Source organism: Fundulus heteroclitus, unplaced genomic scaffold, assembly GCF_011125445.2.
Source record: "Fundulus heteroclitus isolate FHET01 unplaced genomic scaffold, MU-UCD_Fhet_4.1 scaffold_831, whole genome shotgun sequence".
Taxonomy (NCBI): Eukaryota; Metazoa; Chordata; class Actinopteri; order Cyprinodontiformes; family Fundulidae; genus Fundulus; species Fundulus heteroclitus.
This window is the reverse complement of record NW_023397287.1, coordinates 702-19,531: the sequence shown is the minus strand read 5'-3', so window position 1 is coordinate 19,531 and position 18,830 is coordinate 702. Positions and strand designations below refer to the sequence as shown.

The following is an 18,830-nucleotide window of genomic DNA, read 5'->3' as shown; positions in this document are numbered from 1 at the left end:
CCTTCCCATTGAGCTGCTCTCCTGGCAGACTGATGTAGACTCCCTCCTGTTCCTCCTTTATGTGGGGGGGCTTTAGGTAATGCAGGTCATCACGAGGTCTGTGGTCTAAAGAAGCTTCTTCTTTAACAATCAGCTTCTTCTCAACATCTGCAGGAAACATTGATACACATTATGCACATTAGATAGTATTTTGATCTCATCCTGAACTGAGGCACATTTTAATTCTGATATATTTAGGAAATGTTGCTAGATTAACTTCTTTGACAGAACATGCAGAACAGTAAAACACAGAATAAAATTACATGACTGTTATAACCCCTGCAAAAACTCTGTTCTTTGTAGAGCTAGCTTTTTTAACTTTATGTGCTGATAACATGATATTGACCTTTTCAGCCATGCTTTAAAACAAAATGTTAGGCTTTGTCCAATGTGTCTAATATGTCCATGTCCACACATAAAAGAGCATCAGATTATAAGACTGTTATATTATATTTTACTATTCTCTGCATGTTTTTTTATTTACCATGCATTTATCACGTAGTTAGTCATTACTATTAAAAGGTTGTAAGCAGGGTGTCTACAAGTATAAACAAGTTAAATTTAATAATTTTTAAGACCTTTTAATACCACTTCTAAATTAAATTTAAGACCAAACGTACGATGGAAATACAAATCAAAATGACGGTTGAGTTTAAGAACATCAGCTAAATGTGTGTAATGCGAAAAGACAACAAACATGTCATTACAGTCCTATATTTATTACAATATTTTCAGAACATTTAGGTCCCATGAACAAATGCTTATAAAATGAAGTAAATATATAAAATACTGTTCCTTCAGAACAAAAATAAACAAATAAATTACAATTTCAGCTGCTTTCAAAGTGCAAAGACATTTACATTCAATTCAGTTCAATTCAATTCAATTTTATTTATATAGCGCCAAATCATGAAACATGTCATCTCAAGGCACTTTACAAAATCAAGTTCAATCATATTATACAGATTGGGTCAGATTATACAGATTGGTCAAAAATGTCCTATATAAGGAAACCAGTTGATTGCATCAAAGTCCCGACAAGCAGCATTCACTCCTGGGGAACCGTAGAGCCACAGGGAGAGTTGTCTGCATTGTACATGGCTTTGCTGCAATCCCTCATACTGAGCAAGCATGAAGCGACAGTGGGAAGAAAAACTCCCCATTAACGGGAAGGAAAACCTCCGGCAGAACCGGGCTCAGTATGAACGGTCATCTGCCTCGACCGACTGGGGTTACGGAAGACAGAGCAGAGACACAACAAGAGAGACAAAAAAGCACAGAAGCACACATTGATCTAGTAATCTGTTCTACATTAGATGGTAGTAGCGGGTGAGCCGTCTTCTCTGGATGATGTCACAGTTAACAGAACGCCAGACCAGGTGTACCTACTATGAAGAAAAAGAGAGAGAGCAAAAAGTTAAAAGCTGAAATGACGACAGTCATTTCAATGTAATACAATGCAAAACTGGAGAACAGTAGACTGAAGAACAGTAGAAATCAGTAGAGTGAGAAAATTAGACCCTGATGTCCTCCAGCAGCCTAGGCCTATCACAGCACAACTATAGAGATAGCTCAGGGTATGAGCCACTCTAACTATAAGCTTTGTCAAAAAGGAAAGTTTTAGGATTAGTCTTAAAAATAGATAGGGTGTCTGCCTCACGGACCAAAACTGGGAGTTGGTTCCACAGGAGAGGAGCCTGATAGCTAAAGGATCTGCCTCTCATTCTACTTTTAGAGACTCTAGGAACCACCAGCAGACCTGCAGTCTGAGAGCGAAGTGCTCTGTTAGGAACATACGGGGTAATCAGAGCTCTGATATATGATGGAGCTTGATTATTAAGGGCTTTATACGTTAGAAGGAGAATTTTAAATTCTATTCTTGATTTAGCAGGAAGCCAATGAAGGGAAGCTAAAATTGGAGAAATATGATCCCTCTTGTTGATTTTCATCAGAACTCTTGCCGCAGCATTTTGAATCAGCTGAAGACTTCGAACTGCATTTTGTGGACTTCCTGATAGTAAAGAATTACAATAGTCCAGCCTTGAAGTAACAAATGCATGGACTAGTTTTTCAGCATCACCCCTGGACAGAATCTTTCTAATTTTGGCGATATTCCGGAGGTGAAAAAAGGAAACTCTGGAAACCTGTTTAATATGGGATTTAAATGACATGTCTTGGTCGAAAACAACACCAAGATTTTTAACTTTATTACCAGAGGCCAAGTTAATGCCATCCAGATTAAGTGATTGATTAAGAACTTTATTTTTTGAAGACTCTGGCCCAAAGATTACAACTTCTGTCTTGTCAGAATTTAAATGCAGGAAATTTAAAGTCATCCAGCTTTTGATGTCATCAAGACATGACTGCAGTCGAAGTAACTGATTGGATTCATCAGGATTTATGGATAAATATAGCTGAGTGTCATCAGCATAACAGTGGAAATTAATCCCATGCTGTCTGATAATTTTGCCAATCGGAAGCATATATATAGTAAATAGAATTGGTCCAAGGACTGAACCCTGTGGTACTCCACAAGTGACCCTAGAGTTTGAGGAAGATTTATTATTAACATGAACAAACTGGAATCTGTCCGACAGATATTTAAACCAGCCTAATGCTTTTCCCTTAATCCCTACAGTACGCTCAAGTCTTTGTAGGAGAATATTGTGATCAACTGTATCAAATGCAGCACTGAGATCTAACAGGACAAGTATAGACACAAGTCCATTATCTGAGGCCATGAGAATATCATTGGTGACCTTCACCAGAGCTGTTTCAGTGCTATGATGAGCTCTGAAGCCTGACTGAAACTCCTCAAGTAGGTCATTACTTTGTAAATCTTCACATAGTTGATTAGCAACTACTTTCTCAATAATTTTAGATAAGAAAAGAAGATTAGATATAGGTCTGTAATTTACTAACTCATCTTGATCAAGAGATGGTTTCTTAAGTAAAGGTTTAATAACAGCTACTTTAAAAGCCTGTGGTACATATCCATTTACCAAGGATAGATTAATCATGTCTAAAATAGGACCACTGATCAGAGGGAATACCTCCTTAAACAACTTGGTTGGGATTGGGTCTAACATACAGGTAGAAGGTTTAGATGAAGCTAAAATTTTAGATAGCTGAGAAAGCTCTACTGCTTTTAAACAGTTCAGACACTGTGCAGGTTCTAAGGATTCCTCCAATGCTGCCTCACTTACTGAGGACGAGGTAATCATGTTTGGGAGGATGCCAATTATTTTATTTTTAATGGAATCAATTTTATTTATGAAGAATCCCATAAAATCATTACTGCTAAGAGCTAAGGGAATGGATGGATCAACAGAGCTGTGGCTCTGGGTAAGTTTGGCAACTGTACTGAAGAGAAATCTAGGATTATTCTTATTCTCCTCAATTAATGATGAAAAATATGCTGCTCTAACTCTGCGAAGGGTCTTGTTATACAACAATAGACTGTTCTTCCAGATTAGGTAGGATTCCTCTTGGTGTGTAGAGCGCCATTTTCTCTCCAATTTCCTAACATTGTGCTTCAAGGAACGCAGCTCTGAATTAAACCAAGGAGCCAGCTTCCTGTGAATAATCACCTTCTTTTTCAAGGGAGCTACATTGTCTAATGCAGAACGCAATGACGAAGTCATACCGTTTACAAAGACATCTATTTGTGAATTGGAAGAAACAACATTGCTGCCATCTACAGGGCATTTCTGCAATACGGAGGATATTAAAAAGGGGACAGACTCTTTAAGTTTTGATACAGCATTATCCGATAAAGATCTACTATAATGGAACCCTCTTTTGGGGGTGGAGAACTCAGTTAGATTAAACTCAAATGTTATTAAAAAATGATCAGATAGGACAGGGTTGTGAGGAAATACTGTTAATTCTTCACAATCAATGCCATATGTCAGCACAAGGTCTAAAGTATGGAGCCAAGAGTGCGTCGGTTTATGCACATTTTGAGCTAAACCAATTGAATCTAGGATAGTTTTAAAGGCTACACTAAGGTTATCACATTCTGTGTCAACATGGATGTTAAAATCACCCACTATAATAGCCTTATCAGTATTTAACACCAAATCAGATAAGAAATCTGACAACTCATCCAAAAACTGAGTGTAAGGGCCTGGTGGACGATACAAAACAACAAACTGAAGAGGTTTTATTGCTTTGCAGTTTGGATGAGGGAAACTGAGGGTTAAATGTTCAAAAGAACTGTAGTTATTAATTGGCCTGGGACTAATTAATAAATCAGACTGAAAGATGGTTGCCACTCCTCCTCCTCAGTTGTCACATAACAACTTGTGTGACAACTTTTGAATCAACCAAAATTAAAAGATAAAATAATAATAATATTAGACAACTTGGCACTTGGGAAAGCCTTCCCTAAAGAGTGTACCATTTATAACAATGTGCATGTGCACAAATGAACATATGAACACTTGAAACAGAGAGGCGGGAAGGTAAAGAGGAGGGAGACAATGCCTGATTTGACATTATGGCATATGCCTGAGTTCTGCTGATTTATCTTCCAGCTCTTTCTCAACCTCTTTGAGTTCTGTTAGTTTTTCTTTGTATCTTTTTCTGAGTATGTTTGACTTGGTGATTAGCTGGGCCATGCATGTGCCTGATTTACCCTCAGCTTGCTCTGCTAGTTTGTCTGCATCTTTTTCTAGGCTGTTTGCTAACTCTATCAGTATTGTCTTCTTCTTTTTGAGCTGCTCAATGTGGTCTTCTGCACCTTTTCACTTTTCTCTTTGAGCATTGCACGCATGCTTTCTCTTTTCCTGGTCCAGATATAGCCGATATTGAGACCTAGCTGACGCTGCAGCTCCCAAAAGCTCCTTAGTCAGAGGTACTTTGAGAACCCCCCCACAGACAGAAACGTAGTCACATATCATCCTCTGAGCAACCACTGTGTCCTCCTTCATGTTATCAGCCTCTACCTCCTTATTTACAGAAAAGCCCAGAGTTCAGGGTAGGATTGATGGAGGTGTCCATGCAAGAAAACGTCTAGTCTTGTACGCATGGGTTGGAAAGAGGAGAATGATTCATCTTTCGCCTCCAGAGACAAGAAATTTCCAAATTGTTGGACAATCACATCACCTGTTGCAAAACAGATTAAAACAAAATAATAATTAAAAGAAAAATCAATCAATGTAATGAAAAAGTTTAGACAGACAGACAAACCACAAAAAAAAAAAAAAAAAATCACATTAAGTAAGTGTGACAATGTACATTCTGACAGACTTCTAAATCTTAAGTACCAGCAGAGACGCCTCCTGACAGCTGGTGATCATGCAGAAACCTCTGAACAACTTCTTTCATTCTTTCAGAGCACAAGTCGGGGTCTGAGAACATGTTCGTTGGGTCCAACATGCCATTTGCCTCACAATGGTGTACTTTAGTGGGCTCTTGTCTTGCATTTTCTTGACAATATTGGTCAAACAGTCCATGCAGTCCTTTCTAAATGCCAACACACTGAGCTCACCTACACTGCTCTTGGGGCTAGTCTGGAGTTCCTAGCAGGAAGAGGGGAAGAGGGCCTGTGAAACTGGCTAAAAGTTTATGCAAAAATAAAGTTTTGATTTCCTGTACCTAAACCATTGTTTGATATTTGACACCTTTGCCTTTACCTTTAGGACTTCTTCTGCTCCTAATCCAACGTCCACGTCCTTTAGGCGAGCCCTTGCTTCCTTGGCAGTTGTGTCCAGTTTGACCATTTGCAGTGCTGTGATGTCATTAAGGATCTCTGCTTTGATGAACCTCTTCAGTAGGCTCTGAGAACATATACAGTACAACATAAATAACAATACATAATAATAAAAATAATAATTTCATACACTTTCTCCATGGAATGTTATACATTACCTTCATGAGAACAGTCATATCTTTACTGATGAATGGCATCACAGGCTCATCTGTTTGATATTTAGTCAAAAAGGTAGTGAAGGTCCTAGAGACAGCCATGAAGAAGTGCAACTTGGCCATTATGAGAGGGTCATTCCGTGCCTCTGCCAGAGTGTCATAGGATGATGTTCTGGGGTTTGGAAGTATTTTCTGCGTCACTGCATCCACATACATCACCATCATTGGCCATATGGTAATAGCCCTGTCGACGACAGGTAGGTTTTCTATTCAGCAATGCCCACAGAACGGTAGGGGAAACACAGATGTCTTGGTCAAAGTGCAGAAATCTTCTCTTCTACCAGGGGTATTAAGAAAGAGTGTATGCAATGCCCTGAGCACTTTCTCCAGCTGCCAGACACAGAAGCCACTTTTAAAGGTATTGTGGAGTGTGTGAAGCCCACAACTCCCCACCACAATCAGCTGGGCACTTCCAAATGTCTCTGCATGCTCCTTTTGGAGCATTGAAAAAAACTTCCAATTGACATTTGGTCCATCCATTGAGATAGAAACCAAATGTCTCAGGTCAAGCTGCTGCACACACGCCTGGAAATTAAAAAAAAGACATTACAGATATAAGCCATACAACAATCAACACGTCTCATTTCTGACACCATTACTTAAGATTAATATCAGACTGGATAAGATAAAAAAGAATGAATACTATTTCACAAAGTAAGCAATGTCAGCTACCCCTATAGCCATAGTGTAGGCTATATATTATTTAAACATATTGGCAGGTAAACACCAGACTCTACTACCTTTCTAAAACTCAAGCTGGCTGTTTGTAATTTCTTTTAATTATTTTATTTCAATTTGTCTAATTAATGTATAGTGGCATATCCATAGTTGTTAATAACTTCACAAATCAGTAAACTATATAATAATATACAAAAGGTATACAAATATATGGCATACTTACTTTGAAATGCTGAAGTAGGTCCTCGGCAGTTGCATGGCCCATGAACTGTGATCCATAGAATCTAGACTGGACGTGGTCATTTAACCAATAACGCACATGTAAGTCCAGTTGCTTGGTTTTGGTTGTTTGGTTCAGTGGCTCGTCGAACATAAGCACAAACGCACCGCATTTTTGGACTTCGGTGATGAGCTCTTTTTTTATATATGGCGCCAATCCAATTTTAGCTACGTATCTGGTTTTGTCTTTTCCACAGGTAAATGACTGTACAAGCCCCGAATCTGGAAACATTGCTTTGAACACTTCCTCAATCGCGTCATTAGACCTGCATGAATGGTGGCTTGTCCCGGTCCTCAGCACCCAAATCACCTCTGCTCGGAGTGTTGGCATAGAGCCACAGATTGCTCGGAGGTCAGATGGAACGCTTGTTGCAGGCTGTGGATTTCCTATTGTAACATTCAGCGTTGTACTGTTAACATCGTGGCTTGCGGTGGAAACGGTGGAGCAGAAACTAGCAATTGCAGGCTGCTGGCGTGCTTTTACATAGTCTTTATGTTTTTTACTCTGTACGTGAGATTCAACTGCTCTGATCCCCATTGTCCCAAGTTTGAAATTCTTCCGACATACAATGCAGCTAGCTTCATAAGCGCTGCCAGGCACCGACCGTAACCAAGAATATTCATTGTTTTCTAGCCATTTGTGATTGAACTTGCATTTCCCCATGTTTAAGTAGTCGAGTGGCTATCGGTGCTGTATTACGCCTACCTGTAGATGCTTTAGCCTACGCCATCAAGAGCTGCGCGATATAAGCTGCGCAGTAGGCTACGCTCTGACGACGTCATCGTGAGGCGCAAGGACCATGGCGAATTTCTTCGTAAAATTGTCCGTTTACAAACCGCAATCCCGCTCTCGAATAAAACCTACACCCCGCTATAATTACTTTAGTAAGTTGTCCAAACCAATTACAATATTTTGCACAATTGAGCAAACGTTAAACCAACCATGTATAGTGACGTCATCAGAAGGCGCAGGACCCGAGTTCATTCAGACAAAGTGTTTTTCAGTTGACTGATATCTCTGTCTCCTATGTTACAGAGTAAGGCCTGGTGCAAGAAACAGTCTCACCATAAATGTTGGTTGTTTTTGCAAGCACTATCTTATCTGTGATGAATTACAGCCAGCCATCTGTTGATACTCCTTTTCCTGATCAATGAATGCTCAATTGTTAAGGTTGTTTTGCATACCTGAACTGCAAGTTTATGATGTCAAAGGTCACACTGAAGTACGTCTCCCCCTTCCTTAAACTCTGCAATGTAACTACGGACCTCCCTTTTCTGAAATAATAAAAAGTAAGGCAGCAGCATACTTTGCTTCAGAACAGTTGAAATGTAACTGAACGCATCTCTGTGGTGTTCTCCTTGCAAGAAAAGATAATCAGTTGTCTTTCCTTTTTGTGTTTGATGAATGTTTTAGGTATTTGAACCTGACAAAGGCGCACCATTACATTTTCAGAACATTTAAGGACTTTAAGTGTCCTTTATAATCTGAAAAATACAGTGATAAAATAAGTGGAAGGAGATGTCATTTTACTTAAATGTAGAAGTTTGACTATTCTATTGGATGCCACTCAATCCAGAGTGTTTTGGCCTTTAGCTGCAACACAGGACACAGAAACAAAGTAAAGAAATCCTTACTGTTGATAGGAGCAGCAGTTAATGGAAACCTGCTATCAGTCTCCTCTTTCACAAGGAGCTGCTCTCCTTCCTGACGGGCCCCGGGTTCCTCCTGTTCCTCCTTTATGTGGAGGGGCTCTGACTCCTGCTGCTCCCCCTCAGGACTCTGTTCTTCAGGAGCCTCTTCTTTAACATCTGCAGCCAACACTGAAACACATTACATGCTTTATGAACAACTAGATCTTTACAATGTTACAACGATGTCAACAGATGAGACTGAAACTGATCAAACTGCCAAAGACGTCATGTTGACCACCCCATCCCCATCTTATTGTAGCCGTGGCAACAGTGGACAGATACAAGCACTAATGCAATGTTTTTACAACTTTTAGAAAAGAGGAAATTAGGTGTGGAAATAAAGCCGTGTTTCACAATTAAACCTTCCCATACCTGAAAGAGCTAACATGTATAGGCTTAAGTCAGTATTGAATGTCAGTTTTTGGCTACGTCAGTCTCACATACACCTACAAACCTCCTCAATGTTAGCCTATCACAATGCTGACCACAAACTTTACTTGGTCCCCAACTTAGACTTGTGTACCAAAACTAAGGACATTCACTGGGTATGTCCAAGCTCTTGGGACGTGGAATGTCACCTCTCTGGTGGGGAAGGAGCCTGAGCTTGTGCACGAGGTTGAGAGGTTCCGACTAGAAATAGTCGGACTCACCTCGACGCACTGCTCTGGCTCTGGAACCAGTCTCCTTGAGAGGGGGTGGACATTCTTACACTCTGGATTTGCCCCTGGTGAGAGGCGCCGAGCTGGGGTGGGCATACTTGTTGCCCCTCATCTCGGTGCCTGCACGTTGGGGTTTTCCCCGGTGAACCAGAGGGTGGCCTCCCTCCGCATTCGTGTGGGGGGACGGGTTCTGACTGTTGTTTGTCGTTTCATCTGATCTGCGGCCGCATGTCTTGGACACTCGGGTGAAGAGAGGGGCGGAGCTCTCCACCGACCACTACCTGGTGGTGAGTTGGCTCCGATGGTGGGGGAGGAAGCCAGTCCGACCGGGCAGGCCCCAACGTTCTGTGTGGGTTTGCTTGGTACGTTTGGCAGAGTCCCCCGCTAGACGGAGCTTTAACTCCCACCTCCGGGAGAACTTTAAACACGTCCCGAGGGAGGCGGGGGACATTGAGTCTGAATGGACTATGTTCCGCGCCTCTATTGTTGAGGCAGCTAGTCGGAGCTGTGGCCGCAAGGTTGTCAGTGCATGTCGCGGCGGCAACCCTTGAACCTGCTGGTGGACACCAGCGGTGAGGGAAGCCGTCAAGCTGAAGAAGGAGTCCTACCGGGCTTTTTTGGCCTGTGGGACTCTGGAAGCAGCTGATGTGTACCGGCAGTCGAAGCGGCGGGCGGCTCGGCTGGTCGCAGAGGCAAAAACTCGGGCGTGGGAAGAGTTCGGAGAGGCCATGGAGAAAGACTTCCGTACGGCTTCGAATCGATTCTGGTCCACTATCTGGCGTCTCAGAAAGGGGGAAGCAGTGCAGTACCAACACTGTTTACAGCGGGGGTGGTGAGCTGCTGACCTCAACTCGGGACGTCGTGTTTCGGTGGGCGGAATACTTCGAAGACCTCCTTAATCCCACCAACACGTCTTCCATTGCGGAAGCAGAGCCTGAGGAATCTGGGTCGGGTTCTCCCATCTCTGGTGCTGAGGTTGTTAAAAAGCTCCTCGGTGGCAAGGCCCCGAGGTGGATGAGATTCGCCCTGAGTACCTTAAGGCTCTGGATGTTGTGGGGCTGTGTTGGTTAACGCGGCTCTGCAGCATTGTGTGGACATCGGGGGCAGTTCCCCTGGATTGGCAGACTGGGGTGGTGGTCCCCCTATTTAAAAAGGGGACCGGAGCTTGTGTTCCAACTACAGAGGAATCACACTCTTAAGCCTCCCTGGTAAGGTCTATTCAGGGGTTCTGGAAAGGAGGATCCGTCGGATAGTTGAATCTCGGATTCAGGAAGAGCAGTGTGGTTTTCGTCCTGGCCATGGAACACTGGACCAGCTCTATACCCTCGGCAGGATTCTGGAGGGGGCATGGGAGTTTGCCCAACCAGTCTACATGTGCTTTGTGGATCTGGAGAAGGCATTCGAATGTGTCCCCTGAGGGATCTTGTGGGGGGTACTCCGGGAGTATGGAGTACCGGACCCTTTAATAAGGGCTGTCAGGTCTCTGTACGACCGGTGTCAGAGTCTGGTCCGCATTGCCGGCAGTAAGTCAGACTCGTTTCTAGTGAGAGTTGGACTCCGCCAAGGTTACCCTTTGTCACCGATTCTGTTCATAACTTTTATGGACAGAATTTTCTAGGCGCAGCCAAGGTGTTGAGGGGATCCGTTTTGGTGGCCTTAGGATTGCGTCTCTGCTATTTGCGGATGACATGGTCCTGTTGGCTTTATAAGGGCGTGATGTACAGCTCTCACTGGAGCGGTTCGCAGCCGAGTGCGAAGCGGCCGGGATGAAAATCAGTGCCTCCAAATCCGAGACCATGGTCTTGAACCGGAAAAGGGTAGAGTGCCTTCTCCGGGTTGGGGAGGATGTACTGCCCCTAGTGGAGGAGTTCAAGTATCTTGGGGTCTTATTCACAAATGAGGGGAAGATGGAGCGGGAGATCGACAGGCAGATTGGTGCAGCATCTGCTGTGAAGCGGGCACTGTACCTATCCGTTGTGGTGAAGAGAGAGCTGAGCCAAAAGGCGAAGCTCCCTGATTTACTGGTCAATCTACGTTCCTACCCTCATCTATGGTCACGAGCTTTGGGTCGTGACTGAAAGAACGAGATCCCGGATACAAGCGGCTGAAATGAGTTTTCTCCGTAGTGTGTCTGGGCTCTCCCTTAGAGATAGGGTGAGGAGCTCAGTCATCCGGGGAGGACTCAGAGTAGAGCCACGGCTCCTCCACGTCGAGAGGAGCCAGTTGAGGTGGCTCGGGCATCTGGTCAGGATGCCTCCTGGGCACCTCCCTGGTGAGGTGTTCCGGGTACGTCCCACAGGTAGGAGGCCCAGGGGAAGACCCAGGACACGCTGGAGGGACTATGTCTCCCGGCTGGCCTGGGAACGCCTTGGGATTCCTCCTGAGGAGCTGGCCCAAGTGGCCGGGGAGAGGGACGTCTGGGCCTCCCTACTGAAGCTGCTACCCCCGCGACCCGACCCCGGATAAGCGGAAGAAGACAGACGGACGGACGGATGTACAAGTAATCCATTTATCAGAGATTTTACCAATTACCTGTGTGGTCTAAAGAACAACTCTAGACTCAGGCTAGAATAACCCTCAAAGAGGCAGGTGTAACAGGTGGCTTGTTAGCACCCCAGAGACAGAAGATCTGTTATCTAATGAGCAGCACGACACAGTTACAGACTAAAACTGCCCAACCAAACCATTTTCTGTTCCCCACCTCAAGGTGGGGAACAGAAACCAACAGAACCCAACCGAAGAACATCCTGATCCAATGGCGTACCGCGCACGTGACGTCACCGACTCAAGAGCAATGCCCCTTTTGACGCTTAGGTAGGGCATACAGGTAGAGAACACTCGTAGCAACCAGCCATTACACGCGCAACAGAACCAGCGATATGACCGACTTTACAGCCGTTAAACTTTCCCAAGACGATGTCCCAGGCACACGGTTTACTGGTCACACTGTCGAAGAACACACCAACCTTCAGCTCAAACGATGGCTTGAGTGTCGAGGGCTTAAAAAAAACGGAAAACGGGCCGAGTTGATCGGACGGTAAGCTTTGTTTTTTTTTTCCTGCGCAGCGGTCATGGCGTCATCGGCCGTTTTTTGTTTGTAATCACCGTCCAGGGATCGGTATATGTTTAATATTTGTCTTATTGAAATGTTTTTGAGTAAGCTATCCTGGTAGCAGGGTATCATGTTAGCGCCTGCTACCATGATAGCCTATATGCTATCATGGTAGCAGGCGCTTCATTATTAACATGTCGGCCACCAAAATACTCTTACCTGTTCACTACTTGATGTCGTTGGAATTGGGTCAGGATGTTCTTCGGTTGGGCCCTTTCCTCCAACAAAATACTTGCTACATATGTAGGTGAATTTGGTAACTTTTTCCGGGTTGAACTGTTGTGTAGTGCGACCGTACCAGTGTACCCAGCGCACACATTTCTCCTTGGCACTCTTGAATTTCGGGAAAGTAATCAAGAAAACATCCTTCATATGCAGCCGATCAGTGTACCTCGAGTCGCTGTTGTACGTTCCATAGCAACAATGTTTAAAAACCATGGTCTTAAATTTGGAAAAAGCAGTCGTTTTACGAGTAAAACCAAGGGTAACACACGTCTCTTTTACAGCGAAACAGCGGCGGACTATGCAAGCTTGCCCTACTGCGTACCACGTGATGTGACGTCATCGTGACGTTACGTTTCTAAAAATAGCTTGCTTGCGGTACGCTATTGGGCCAGCTCCTCTGGGGGAATCCCAAGGCGTTCCCAGGCCAGCCGAGAGACATAGTCCCTCCAGCGTGTCCTGGGTCTTCCCCTGGGCCTTGTCCCGGTGGGACGTGCCCGGAACACCTCACCAGGGAGGCGTCCAGGAGGCATCCTAACCAGATGCCCGAGCCACCTCACCTGGCTCCTCTCAACGTGGAGGAGCAGCGGCTCTACCCTGAGTGCTCCCCGGATGACTGAGCTCCTCACCCTATCTCTAAGGGAGAGCCCAGACACACTACGGAGAAAACTCATTTCGGCCGCTTGTATCCGGGATCTCGTTCTTTCGGTCACGACCCAAAGTTTGTGACCATAGATGAGGGTAGGAACGTAGATCGACCGGTAAATCTCTTCACCACAACAGATCGGTACAGCGCCCGCTTCACAGCAGACGCCGCACCAATCCGCCTGTCGATCTCCCGCTCCATCTTCCGCTCGTTCGTGAACAAGACCCCAAGATACTTGAACTCCTCCACTAGGGGCAGCACATCCTCCCCAACCCGGAGAAGGCACTCTACCCTTTTCTGGTTCAAGACCATGGTCTCGGATTTAGAGGCACTGATTTCCATCCCGGCTGCGAACCGATCTAGTGAGAGCTGTAGATCACGCCCTGATGAAGCCAATAGGACCACGTCATCAGCGAATAGCAGAGACGCAATCCTAAGGCCACCAAAACGGATACCCTCAACACCTTGGCTGCGCCTAGAAATTCTGTCCATAAAAGTTATGAACAGAATCGAACCCTTACTAACTGCTTATTTGAAATTAAAGACTGGTTCACCTTAAACTTCCTTAAACTAAACAGTGATAAAACCGAACGCCTCCTCGTTGCCACCAATTCCACCCTATCCAAAATCAATGTTCACCCATTAACAACTCCTTGGTCTCCCCCTCCCCTCAGGTCAAGAGTCTGGGTGTCATCCTCGACTAACTCCCTATTCTTTCAGCCACACATAATTAACATAAGCAGGTCTGCATACTCCTACTTATGCAACATTAACCACCACCGTTCCTCCCTCACCACGCACACTGCCTCTGTCCTCATCCACAGCCTCATCACCTCCGTCTTGACTATTGCAAATCTCTTCTTTTCAGCCTCCCTCATAAATCCCTCTGTAAACTCCAACTACGTCAGAACTCAGCAGCTTGTGTCATCACCAGAAGTGTTGTATAGTGACAAAGTAAAAATACTTCACTTCTGTACTTACTTACTCCGATACATTTTAAATGTTTGGTTTAGTTACTCGTTACAAAAAAAGCGAGAGACAGAGAGAGAGAGAGAGAGATTACAAACAGGTTGGATTTTCTGTCTAAACTTGGTCTAAATGTTTCCCGTACTTGGTTGTTTATATTATTTTAAGTGAATTTGACTTTCAAAGTTTACCAAAATTTAAAAAATGTCATTCAAACTGCATTTGCTTTGTTTTACTTTTAACTTATACTTTTCATTACATTACTTGAGTACATCGATTTTTACAGTAATTTTCATACTTAAGTACAAGACATTTCAGATACTTTAAGACTTTAATTCAAGTTAAATTTCAGTCAGTGAAAAAGTGATGTTTGGGGGAACTTTACCAGCCAGACAAACAAAAAGAACTTGATGCTGAATGTTGCTACATGCTTTAGCATCACATGTGCTACATGCTAAACTAGCATTAGCACCTTCTATGCTACATGCTAAGCTAGCATTAGCACCTCCTAAGCAGAGCTGCAGGCTTAGCCAGTTTTCTGGGGGAAACCCTGCAACGAGTTGTGATGAAGAGGAGGAATCCATCAGCTGCTGAAAACGGCTCCTAAACTTTAGCTCCATCCACACAGTTAGCATGAAGAAGGAAATCTCCAAACCTGATGGGTGCAGCAGAACTGTTGGCTGGAAAACATCCCCCATCATTGGTGTCTCCTCTGCTGCGTCCTGCCGCTCTTTGAGCTCCTGTAGTGATGTTACGTGATGTGCCGAGGCTTCGAGGCGTGTGTCGAGTAATGGAGGGGAAGTTTCTGCAATGCGCGTATCGAGGCTTGCTTCATTTAGGGGAGGAGCCGAAAACGATGACGTCTGAAGCCTCGCTGCCCGGCTGTACCACGTGACTGCTTCGGGAAGTGGTTCAGATTTTGGAGCGGGGTTTGACAGCTTTAGAAACCCCACAGGCTCCAATCAAAATGTGGGTTGTTGTAGGCTAGTTGCGGTCAGTTGAGAGAGTGGATAGAGTTTTGATAGTTTGGATAGCAGAGTTTGGATAGTGGTTATTTAGTTTGAGGCAGTTAGTTTGGTGTTTGGAGAGTTTAGGAGAGAGATAGATAGGAGATCAGTGCTTTCAACTATCACGCATTGACCGTCACTGACTTCACACGGTCACACGCAAACATGGCATTTTTCACGCATAAAAATCCCAACGCCCATCTGGGCAGCGGACGATAAAAACTCCGCCTTCTGCTGAGATGTTTCAGCTTCTTTCACAGCTTGTGGCCATCAGTAATTCCTGCTGCAGTTCGTGTTAACAGAGCAGCAGGAAGAGTGATCAGAGTTATGAATAATTTTAGTCTTAACCAGCGGTTGAAAGTGAGCCGGCAAGTTCCTGTACTACATACGCAGAGAGCTGCTGCCAGATAAAGCCTTTCATTCAGAACCAGTGATGGCTGCTCTCTGGATCATAAAACCAGTTCTGCTCACCAGATGCAGTTTAAAACGCTACTTCTGTTTATAAGTTGTTTTTATTAATCTGCATTTTTTAACTACATGCACCGTATTTCCGTGCCTCAGCGCTTGCTCCTCTCCCCCCTCCCTTTCCCTCGAACCCAGAAGCTTTTATCACCGTTCACCATTCAAAACGTGAATCACTACGTTTAATGTCCTCACACCCGTAGCAAAGTGTGCCAATTAAAGTCACTAGGAGAGTTATAGGCTGTGTTTCATGATCTTTTGTTTTAAACAAAACAGAACCGTGGCGCTTCGGTGCGCTGCTGCTTTGCGCTTTAATTCAGGTGCGCAAAATTACGTTACTTGTAACTTGGATGCGCACTTTTAAGAGTCATTTTAAAGAACTTGTAACATCAGGAGGTTGATCTCAGACCTGTCAGCTCCTATGATCACTGTATAGGAGCCCTTTACAGTTTTTATTTATGCATTTCCCCCCTGTTTATCCCTCGCACGCAGCGCACCATCGGGTAAAATCCTCCCACCTCACCGCCCAGAGCGCACTGAGGAGAGCAATAGAGATTTGTCTGGTCGACTGAGATGAGAAACCTGTTGCTGTGAAAGGTGATATAGGTTATAAACTGTTACTGTCTAGAATTGCATTGAGCTGAAAAGAGAGGAGACATCAGCAGCTGGATCGTGCGTAAAGACGCAGCGGGAACCTCTGTGTGCTTCAGTGTTGCTGCTGAGGGGAAAATGTGGGACCGTATAGTACTGGGCTAATCATTGGTCACAGTACCCCAATCTGTACATACTTGCACTTATTTATTTATGCATCCCGGCATCATCTGTGCCATGTGAGTGTGTCTTTTCAAAGGCTGGAGAAATAGTATCAAAAAAGAGAAATCATTTGAAACCAAAAACTGTGGAGAAATTTTTGTTTCTTAATAAAAAATGCATGAAATCATCCAAGTTACACAAGCATTAGCCTATTCACTACCCCCTGACTAGTTCCACAAGCACTTTCATTGTCCTCTGCCTGATTAAGCCCATGCCATTTTTCTAGAGTCACAGAAAAACATTATTACACAACATGCCATATCACATGTCACTACTATTTTGGGAATAATTACACACAGAGAATACATTCAAACAATTTTTTATTATACACATGTGTTTACAAAATTTATGTAGACAAATGATTTCGTCCTACACCTTCTGTGAAGTCATTCCCAAGAGTCATAATAGACAAAAATGTAATGCATCACACGTGTTAAGATACAGCTGGCTGTGATTTTACACCTGGCCAGTAGGTGGTGTCGTGTGCACATGAAGCATCAAGAAATTAACCCTTTCTCGAACCAGCTGGCTCAAGTGGTTCAATGCCTCATGAGGCTTCATCTCACCATCACTAGTAGAGTGCCTCCTCCGGGTTGGGGAGGATGTGCTGCCCCCAGTGGATCTCACATGGAGAAATTCACTTCAGCATCTTAACCCATTCCTTGTGGAGCAGTGGGCTGCCACTGTGTTGGCACCTGGGGACCAATCATGGGTTAAGGGTCTTGTTCAGGGACCCAGAGTGCTGGCACTTGAGATTGAACTGGGTACTTGCATCCTTCTCAGAGCATAAGCACACTGCTCTAACCACTAGGACACCACTCCCCATATATCAGAGCTCTGATTACCCCGTATGTTTCCTAACAGAGCACTTCGCTCTCAGACTGCAGGTCTGCTGGTGGTTCCTAGAGTCTCTAAAACCAGAATGGGAGGCAGATCCTTTAGCTATCAGGCTCCTCTCCTGTGGAACCAACTCCCAGTTTTTCAATATCTGCTTTAGGCTTTGTTACACAGTCAAGCCATTCATCAATGACATCAATAACCTCTTGAGAATTAATGAGTAGGATGAGCCTGTCTCTCCCCACACCGTTTATTCTGGAGGCATGGATGAGAAACAAACTCTAAGATCATCTTCCACTTGTAAACAAGCTCTACATTTGTTTTTCCTTACAGTCAGAGTTGAAATGTTATTTACAGAGGTAAGTGGCTGGAAACGTGTCAGGTTCAAATACCCTAAAACATTCATTAAACAACACAAGGGAAGAAAGACAACAAGCGTTTTAGTTTGGTTTTATTTGACAGGAGAACAGCAGAGATGTGCTCAGTTACAACTCTTACTGCTCTGAAAAACACACCCTGTGCTTCCTCTCTCTTTATTGTGTTCAGGGCGGTCCCTAATTAGAAACCATTTATGTATGTGACATTCAAGATATACAACGCCATTCACACAGTTACAGTTTCAGGTCTTAGAAAAGAGTTATATCTCTGGCAGGCCTTCTGCAATGATAAGAAGAGACAATTGAAAAACATAGTATGAGGTAAGATGAAGCATGGTATATGTTCCAGTAAATAAATGACAATAATAATAAACACAAACAATAATACATAAGAGAGATATTAGTCATCTGAAAAACACTTGTCTGAATAAACTCAAACCTTAAAACCTTTTTTAACAGTAATGAGTAAATATGTGATAAATGCCATAAACATGGTATATAAAAAATAAACATGTAGAGAATAATAAAAATAATTCTAACAAAACAGCAGCAATATTTTCATGTCCTCAGCAGCCAGTTCAGGATACTCATGTGAGAGGGAGGCCAAAAGTTTGCATGATTTTCCTGTTGGAATCTGACCTTCAATGTTCTGTCACAAGATAACTCCAACAGCTGTTCTTGTGTTTACCTCTTAAGCCATTTCTTGTTGCAGCAGGTGAAAATGGATCAGCACCCAGTCCCAGGCATCAGCGTTCACATCAGAGAAATATGAGCTGAAGTTCTCACACAGTGATGTTAGGTGTGTGAAGTCACAAATCCCTCACAATAGCAACAGACAGCTTCTCAGTGTTTAAAAGTCAGTCATTTGGGGTAACATGTCTGTTATTCCATCTTTATTCTTCTTCTTCATAAAGGTGGTGATTTTGTCACTAACTTCAAGGATAGATGTGTAGCTTCCTTGGATGGAGAGGTTGAGGCTGTTCAATATATTGAATATATCTGCAAGATAGGCTAACTTGGCAATGCAGTCTGGATCATGAAAGAAATGTAAATGTCCATTTTTTCCTCTCATAAATTCAGCCATTTCTCTATGTAGCTCAAAACTCTGCA

General features: G+C 43.7%; 1 long non-coding RNA gene across 1 annotated transcript; it reads right to left on the bottom strand.

The window, feature by feature from the left end:
- LOC118562211 lies at positions 1-8,600 on the bottom strand. Its single transcript, XR_004930519.1, has 3 exons — positions 8,563-8,600; positions 8,113-8,202; positions 1-147 (listed from the first exon to the last, which is right to left on the bottom strand). It is a non-coding gene; the product is annotated as an uncharacterized LOC118562211 (long non-coding RNA).
- Between the last annotated feature and the right edge of the window lie 10,230 nt (positions 8,601-18,830).